Source organism: Apium graveolens, chromosome 9 (assembly GCF_009905375.1).
Source record: "Apium graveolens cultivar Ventura chromosome 9, ASM990537v1, whole genome shotgun sequence".
In the NCBI taxonomy this organism is placed as follows: domain Eukaryota; kingdom Viridiplantae; phylum Streptophyta; class Magnoliopsida; order Apiales; family Apiaceae; genus Apium; species Apium graveolens.
The window spans coordinates 245,916,576-245,926,783 of NC_133655.1; positions in this window are offsets into that span (position 1 = coordinate 245,916,576).

Sequence of the window (10,208 nt, forward strand, 5' to 3'; positions counted from 1 at the left end):
CTCAAAACCTGATGAGTCATTAACTTGTTTATATGACAGATTTGTCAAACTCTTGAATGATCTGTCACCGGTGGATAAGGAATATGATCTTGAAGATACTAATCTTAAATTCCTTTTAGCTCTTCCTGAAAGTTGGGATTTGAAGGCAACTACTATAAGAGACAACTATGCTCTTGATGAAACTACTCTTGATGAAATTTATGGTATGCTCAAAACTCATGAACTTGAGATGGATCAAAGAAGTAAGAGGCATGGGAGAAAGTCAAGAATAGTTGCTCTTAAGGCTGAGGAGGAATCCCCCAAAGTGGCTGTCTCAAAGAAAGGCAAAGGAAAGGCTCTCATCACAAAGTCTGATACTGAGTCATCAAGTTCTGATAATGATGAGGATTCAGAAACTGAAAGTCTATCTGAGATGGATGCTGATGAAGAGATGATGAAATTGTGTGCTCTTATGGTGAAGGGTATCACAAAGATAGCCTACAGGAAATTCAGAAGGGGAAAGAAGTTTTCCAGGAAAAGTGGAAGTTCTGATAAGAATGGATTCAGAAAATCTTAAGGCAAAGCAGGAAAGTCTGACAGAGGAGATTACTCAAATGTTAAAAGCTACAATTGTGGTGAGAAAGGCCACATATCTCCTGATTACAAGATTGGAAAAAGTGACAAAGGCAAGGCACTTGTCACAAAGAAGAAAAGCTGGACAGACACTTTAGATTCTGAAAATGAGGTGAACTATGCCTTGATGACAAATGCTGATAGCAGTTCTGAAGCTGCTGAGTTAAAGGTACCTCAAACAACTTATGCTTTTTATACTGATGATATTACTGAGTTGAGATTTTATCTTAAAACCATATTTATTAGCTATAGAGATCAGACTTTAACATGTGATAGGTTAACTTCTGAAAATTTGGCTTTTAAGAAAAGGAATGACTATTTAGAAAAAGGAGTTAGTTTTGTTCCACCAAAATCAGAAAGAAAGAGATGATGCTTTTTATGTTAGAGATGAAGTGTTAAAATTTAATCAATCTCTCAAAACTGAGTTAGAAAAAAAAAGAGATTATCAGGACTTGGACTAACTCTGGCAGAACAACTCAGAATTTACTAAGTAGTGGAAACTGGAAAGAGGGCTTAGGTTATGGAGATGATAAAAGTGAAACAGTAACTAAACAAATTAAGCCAATTATTGTTAATTAGACTAATAAGCCAAAGATATATCCTGTTAAGTTTGTAGCTAAAACTGTGAAGTCTGATTCTGAAAAGATGAAAGATATTGAAACAGAAGTTAAGGCAGAGTCAACTTCTGACAGATTAAAACAGGATAAACCAGCTGAAGTTAACATAGGCTTAATGACAAAGAAGCAGCTTAAGTATAAGCTGAAAGAGATTAATAATGTAAACAAGGTAAAGCCACCTAGAAAAAATAGGAATGGAAAGGAAGGTGTGAATAAAAGCAATAATTATATGCCTATTCCTAATGCTCCTAGAAAGAAATGCTATAACTGTGGAAATTCTAACCATCTGGCTTCTTTTTGCAGGAAGAATAAGAATATAAACTCCTTACCTTCTAAGTCAGGAGTTAAGAGTCAGTATGTTAGGTTTAAGCCACAAAATCCTTATTTTTATTGTGGTAGTTTATGGCATTCCATTTATACTTGTAAGGAATATCATAGTTTGTACTATGATTATTATCAAATAAAACCTTCTTTAAAGAAAGTTAGCATTATTCCTTCTAGTGTAAGTTCTGATGTAAAGTTTGATACTGTAAATTCTGATAAGAAAAATGTTAACATAAATTCTGATGCTAAATCCGCTGCAAATGTTATCAAACTTAATAAGGCCAAAGGATCCAAGAAAGTCTGGGTCCTTAAAACTAATCATTAGTGGTCTTTGTGATTGCAGGGCAACAAGAAAAATATCCTAGTTCTGGACAGTGGATGTTCAGGACATATGACTGGAAATAAAACCCTGCTATCAGACTTTGTGGAGAAGGCTAGCCCAGGGGTTTCTTATGAAGATGGGAACATGGGAAAAACTCTAGGATATGGTAATATCAATCTTAGGAATATCATCATTGAAAAAGTAGCTCTAGTCTCAGGACTTAAACACAATCTGCTGAGTGTTAGTCAAATATGTGACAGAGGTTATCATGTGGATTTCTTTGAAGAATACTGTGAAGTTGTAAGCAAATCTACATGCAAAGTTGTTCTAAAGGGATACAGGCATGGTAATATTTATGAAACCAAGCTTTCAACAAGTTCTGATGGTTCTGCAATCTGTCTGTTAAGCAGAGCATTAATTGAAGAAAGTTGAGATTGGCACAAGAAACTCCCTCATTTAAATTTCAACAATATAAATGAACTAGTCAAGAAAGATCTTGTGAGAGGACTGCCAAAATCAGTATTTGCTCCTGATGGCCTTTGTGATTCATGTCAAAAGGCAAAATAAAGAAAATCTTCATTCAAGAGCAAGACTGAATCTTCAATTCTTGAGCCTTATCATCTACTACATATTGATCTATTTGGTCCAGTGAATGTCATGTCTATTGCAAAGAAGAAATATGCTATGGTCATAGTAGATGAGTTTACCAGATACACATGGGTGTATTTCTTGCACACAAAAAGTGAAATTGCATCTATCTTGATTGATCATGTCAAACAACTGGATAAATTGGTTAAAGACTCTGTGAAAATCATAAGAAGTGATAATGGCACTGAGTTCAAAAATATGATCATGGAAGAGTTCTGCAAAGACCATGAAATAAAGCAAAAATTTTCTGCTCCTGGAACTCCACAGCAAAATGGAGTTGTTGAAAGAAAGAATATAACTCTTATTGAAGCTGCACGAACTATGCTTGATGAAGCAAAGTTACCAACCTACTTTTGGGCTGAAGCTGTGCAGACTGCTTGTTTTACTCAGAATGCAACACTTATCAATAAGCATGGAAAGACACCATATGAGATGGTGAAGAAAAAGAAGCCACATCTGAAGTACTTTCATGTATTTGGATGCAAGTGTTTTGTTCTTAAGACTCACCCTGAACAGCTATCCAAATTTGATCTAAAAGCTGATGAAGGAATTTTTGTTGGATATCCACTTTCCACAAAAGCCTTCAGAGTCTACAATTTAAGAACAAGGGTAGTCATGGAATCTATCAATGTCTCTTTTGATGATAAGAAGATTATTGGACTTGAAGATTTCAATGATCATGATCAGCTGAGATTTGAGAATGAAGATTTAAATTCTGATTCTGTAAATTCTGATAGTCTAAATCCTGATACTGCAAATGCACCTGTACAGGGGGAGCATATTGAAGATCCAACCACATCTCAAGAAGCAGCAGAACCTAGAACAGGCTCTTCAAGTTCTGATTCATCAAGTTCTGATGGGCCAAGTTTTGATAATTCTGGAAACTCAAATTCTGAAGTATCCAACTCATAGAGCATAATTTCAGGGGGAGCATCAGAAAATGTTGATGGAGATAACATGGATCATGGGGGAGAATCCAGTTCTAGAGATAACCTTCCATCTGCAAAAAAGTGGACTAAAGCACATACACCTGACTTGATTATTGGAGATCCTGAAGCAGGTATTAGAACTAGAATAGCAACATCAAATGAATGTCTCTATCATTCTTTTCTTTCTCAGGCTGAACCAAAGAAAGTGGAAGAAGCTCTTCAAGATGCTGATTGGGTGCAAACAATGCAGGAAGAGTTAAATGAATTTGAAAGAAATAAAGTCTGGACCCTAGTGCCAAGACCAAAGAACAGATCCGTTGTTGGTACAAAGTGGGTGTTCAGAAATAAAACTGATAGTGATGACATAGTTACAAGGAATAAAGCAAGGCTAGTTGCAAAAGGATATTCTCAACATGAGGGAATTGATTATGATGAAACATTTGCACCAGTTGCTAGATTGGAAGCAATAAGGATATTTTTGGCTTATGCTGCTCACAAAAAGTTTACAGTCTTTCAAATGGATGTAAAAAGTGCTTTTCTTAATGGAGAATTGGAAGAAGAAGTATATGTTGAACAACCTCCAGGTTTTGTAGATTCAAAATTTTCTCATCATGTCTACAGACTTGATAAAGCACTTTATGGTCTTAAGAAAGCTCCAAGAGCATGGTATGAGACATTAACTCAGTTTTTTCTGGAAAGTGGATTTAACAGAGGGACAATTGAAAAAAACTTTATTCTATCTCAACCATAAAAAGAACTTACTTTTGGTGCAGATATATGTTGATGATATCAATTTTGGTTCTACAAATGACAGACTTTGTAAAAGGTTTGCCAAACTAATGCAGTCAAGATATCAAATGAGTATGACGGGAAAACTTAGCTATTTTCTGGGCCTTCAAGTCAAGCAGAATGAAGAAGGAACCTTTATTTGTCAATCTTAGTACACCAGAAATTTGTTGAAGAAATTTTAAATGCAGGATTGTTCAAGTACATCCACTCCTATGGCCATTGTAATAAAATTGGATAAGGATACTGGTATATCAGTAGATATTACTAATTACAGAGGTATGATTGGCTCACTACTCTATCTAACTGCAAGTAGACCTGATATCATGTATGCTACCTGTCTTTGTGCAAGATTTCAAGCAGATCCAAGAGAACCTCACTTAACAGCTGTGAAAAGAATTTTGAAGTACCTTAAGGGTACAGCTGATCTGGGATTGTGGTATCCTAGGGAATCAGACTTTAAGCTAATAGGTTACTCAGATGCAGATTTTGCAGGGTGCAAAATTGACAAGAAAAGCACAAGTGGAAGCTGCCAATTTCTTGGAGGCAGATTAGTTTCTTGGTTTAGCAAGAAATAAAAGTCAATTTCCACATCAATTGCAGAGGCAGAATACATTGCTGTAGGAAGCTGTTGTGCACAGATTCTTTGGATGAAGAATCAGCTACTGGATTATGGGTTAGAATTTTCCAGAATCCCTATTTACTGTAATAATCAAAGTGCTATTGCTATGACAGGTAATCCAGTTCAACACTCTATGACAAAGCACATCAGCATTAGGTACCACTTCATAAGGGAACATGTGATGGAAGGTACAGTGGAATTACATTTTGTTCCAACAGATCAACAACTAGTAGATATCTTCACAAAACCACTATGTCACTACACCGTATATGGCCTATTGCAACCCCATTATGCATTTGTGTTGCATAAAATGTTGCAATATAACAAAAATTTACGAGTCTATTGCAATAGTTTGAAAAGTGTTGTATAAAATAGAAAAGTGTTGCATGGTGGAGATTATTTTGATATTTTTTGAACAATTGCAACGCTTTCAAAAAAGTGTTACAATACACGCTACTATTTTATTCAATATAACTCGAAAATTTTAGGCGGGAACTAAATTACTGGGCTGGGCGGTATAAAAATTGACCTCCAAAATATTTTGGCACCAAAACTTAATTAACAAATTATACTAAATACAAGAAAATAACACTTCTGTCTCAACTCATGGCCTCCCCCTCTCTCACCCCTGACCTCTCTCTCTCGACCATTTCTCGCACTAATTTATCTCCCCCATCTCTCACATCCATCTCTAAAACATCTTCAAATCCCTAAAAATAAAAAATGATTTGGGCAAAAATCTCTAAAAGATTCAACTAACACTTCGGTTAATTAAGATTTGGGCAAAACTCCCTATATTGATTTGAAGTGAAGTTGGGTTTTAATACGGTGTTTGTTCTTGAATTGGAGGAATATGTTAACTTGGTGATTGATTTGATTCCAAAACTTTTCTTCAATTGGTAAAAACATTTATATTGAAGATGATGTTATTCCTGAGAAGATAGCTCCCAGATTGTATAGGTAATCTTTTTTTTTCTCTATATTTTATCATTAACTTCTTTCTTCCAAGCTCCTATGTCATTAATTTAATAGGACATGATGCGTCTTCCCACATGGTGGTTAGACGCATATTCCTACTGTCTGGAAACTAAGTTCATAGATGATAGGTTGCTAACTGAAGTGAAAAATATAGACGGGGCTAAGCAGGTACGCGATGCTAGTGTTTTTAGAAAGAGAGTAAATGGACGATGTTAATATTATAGAACTTTCTATTGTTTTCATCTGCCCAATGCAGGTTGCTCTGTTGACAGATGGCATGGATACACGACCATATCGTTTTAACTGGCCTAAGTCAACCATAGTATTTGACATATCTCCGGGAAATATATTCAAGTGAGTAGCTCAGAAGCTTGAAGGTCTGTACTATTTTTTACAGAATCACAGTATATTTATTATATTCTTAATTATTGAAGCAAAACGGATGATTCAGTAGGTATTGACACTTTGATAGTGTTTTCTTGAGAAATTATTAGATGTCAGGGCAAAGATTTTAAAGAACTGTTTATTGCTCCATGTGCCAGATCAGTCTTCTAATATCGAACAACTATGCAATAAAGGATTCACCGGTAATATACCAAGTTTATGGGTACACCAGGTAGCACAAGATTTTTTAATTAATTATCCTTGTAAGTCTATTCATTGAGATATAATTTATACTTATAATTTTTTGTTGTAGGGGTTTCCAGTATTAAATTTAGAACACTTCAAAGAGACCCTATCTCTAGTGAGTAGTTTAGCCATGAAGGGATGCCTTTTTTGTGAGAAATACTGGTCTAGCTGGCAAAAACTGAAATCAACGAATACCTATTTTCTCGAAATAACTATTAATTTAACAGGATATGATGGTCTTCTTTTAACTTGTTTTTTTAGAATTTTTGATCTTAATTAAACTTGCCTCTGTAATTTTCATGGTTGACAAGGTATCATGCTGATTCTTCCATTCTTGAGATTCTTTTGAAAAATTATTCTACATCAGTTTGAATATGGGTATATAGTTCATCCAAAATAAGACCTTTTGTTGCCTTTTATAAAAGCATTACTAGACTTAAATTGCAGACCTCTTCTCTCCTTTTTTTCTTTTAAGGATTGTTGTTGGTCAAGTCAGTGATGTAGGTAGAGAACTGGTCAAGTCATTATGGGAATCATGGCTAAGCTAAGGACGAATCATGATGGTCATTTTGGCTCTACTTCTGGAAAGAAAGGTATTTAGACTTACTACTACTTAGATATTATGTGTTGTTAAGAATTGGATGAATGTGGTTGAGTAGTTTGTTATGGTCCGTTGAGAAAACTATAATTGGTTGATTATGTACACACAATGCATATTACATTGATCCTGCTGGCTAACTTTTACAAAGTAAAAAATGGTTACCTTAATTGTTTGTACTACTCTAGAGACTATAGGGAATATATTGTCCCAAGCAAAATTGTACCCGTAATATTCCATTAAGATTTCAAAAATTTATTTGAATTTTAAAGTACATAATATTCGAGATAGATCTTGATTTTATTTCTTTTAGTTAAGAGAATTTCATGTTTTGGATATCTTGATGGATGTAAAAACAAACTTGAACGTTATGGAATACTCAAAAGGTTTATGTTGACCAAGTGATAGTTCATAACACTGGCGATGATACAGAAACAATTTGTTGTTATTTGCGGCAGTTGTTCTTTACCAGCACCCCTTTATTCTACATGAATGAGACATCCCAAAAGCAAGTTCTTAAACTATACCTTTTTGCATCATAATCAATTAGTTGATTTAACTGTTTCGCCATTTTATAATGAGAATTTTATTAATCATAGTTAGTCATTTTTTTTAGAATGATCAGCTGCGTTGATATATGGAATCATTATGAAGAGTAGCCTCAGGTCTGTTAAATTTTGTCTGTAATTTTCCAAGACCGAAATGTTTAGTATTATCAAATACTGTTTTACAAAATTCAAACATTTACTGTTTTGCTAGCGTCTTACCAGGCTTATCAAGTAGAGCAATAATTCCTCCAGGTTTCTGCAAAAAAGTATAAACAGTGTATCCCTGAAAACAGGTATGTAAAATGATTCACTAGTAGCTGAAAAAGTATAATAGCATGTAAAATGAGTTTAATGAAGATTTTACCTTTTCAATCAGATCCAATATGTCTTGGTTATCAACAAATTCTATGTAACTCCAATCAGTCTCTTCTTTTGCGTACTCTTCCTGTTCCATCTTGAATACATGTTGTTTATCACAAAAAAATAGATTTTGGTTTATGGAGTCATGTAAAATTGGTGTTGTACATAAATATTGCAACAACATTTACCTGGTTAAAATGTTGCTGCAACTTCTCATTCGTGAAATTAATACAGAACTGTTCAAAACTGCCCAGATGAATATAAGTTAGAAAATCATATTTTATGAAAGGACATTTTAGACATAATACATTGAGTCCAATAAGCATATCTTAAGTTGGTACGGAAATAAGATCCCCAATTGCCGGAGATAAAAGATTAATATGAGAAAACATAAGTAAACGTGCTTCCGCTTGAGCGTCAAAAGATAAACAAGTAGAAACATTTCATGTTCTTGCATGTAGAATTATTAGTTAGGCATATTCATATTTTACATTTGATTATAAAAATTACTTTTGTAAATGGAACCTAATATGATGTCTTGATAATTAAAAAGATAATGACACTAATATTTTAATTGGATCTTAATAATTAAACTACTTGAGCATACCAAATTCTTGGTAGCATGATAATTATTAGGATGAAAATGATATTTTTCTAATAATTTTGACATCAGTATGAAATGCAAAAGTTGTGTATCGGGGTGCCTTGCACTTTATTAATTTCAGTTTTATGCTTCAGGTCTTTAGAATGCAGAGGAAGCAGTGATTGTCGTGGTCTCTATATGTAGGGTGAGCGTGTGTTTTCTATTTTGGAACGTTGATCAGACTCACATCAAGGTTGTGCAAGTCAATTTGATAGAGTATGGAATTTTACTTTACAATATTGCACATGATTATAACTTTTTTCAAATGCATCAGAAGACAAAAAGCCAACATATATATCGTTAAGGTACAAAATTAAGGTCAACTATAATATACTATCACCTAATACATTTGTTTTTTCAAAAATTGCCCCTGTTTTTATAGACCTTTGCTAATTTTTTTATGTAAAATTATCCAGGCCTTCTTTCTCAAGAAAGTAACACTTGACATCCGGCAAGTTGGCCATGTCTGCTGCTTAATCGGAGAAGTCATAATGGGAGTTTCTTTCTAGGACTTGTTGTAGTGAACAACACAAGTTATTGTTTTTTATCATTATCTATTTCGAAATTAGACTCAAGTACTAAATGTAAGGTGATTTAGTTGTATAAGCCTTGTGGAACTCAATGCGGGTCAACATTTTTGAAGATCAACCACACATACACACAGAAGTTGGCAAGTTGTATAAGCCTTCTGGAACTTAGCGCGGGTCAGCATTATATATTTGGACTTTAGACTCAAGTACCAAATATAAGGTGATGTAGTGGTATAAGCCAATTTTGTTTGAGATGTATTAACATTTGTTTTGTTGGATTCGATATCAAGCAAATTTGGAATGTGAATGCTTTTTTGGTATAATGTTGTGATGGTATATGAAAAATAAAACATTATAGTAAAGTCCGGACTAATAAAAAGTGTTGCACATTTGTGTTGCAATAAATTTACTGTGCAACACTTTTACCTCAATAAATGTTACAAAAATGTTGTAGTGGTCTATTGCAACATCATAAATGTGTTACTAAAATATAGAAAAGTGTTGCAACAAAGTGATTATTGTAATACTTTGAAAATGTTGCAATAATTCCAAAAAATGTTGCTACAGGGGTCTATTGCAACGGCAATAAATGCAACACTGAATTTTAGCAAAAATGTTATAAAATCTTCTATTGTAACATATTTGGGGTCTTATACTACACTTTCTTGGTGTTGCAATAGCCTATATATGGTGTAGTGTGTGAAGCTACTTTTACAAGATTGGTAAATGAACTTGGAATGGTTTCAGGTTCTTTCTCTAAATCTGCTTAGTTTATATTCCGATACATCAGACTTTATGATCAGTATTTACAGATATTACTATCTTTATGAAATCTGTGCTTAAATTGAAATTTACTTAAGTGTTGATTGTTATCTGATGTGAATTTTTAAACTCTAATAGTTATATGAATGTTTCTGTGATTATTCAATCCAATGAGGATGATTGTGCTAGATGCTGACCTAGTAGTCTTTAATATACTAAAGATCCCATGTTTGAAGTAATTGTTTATGTGGAAATCTTTTAACACAAGCAAATTATGATATTGAGCTTGGCTAGGTTTA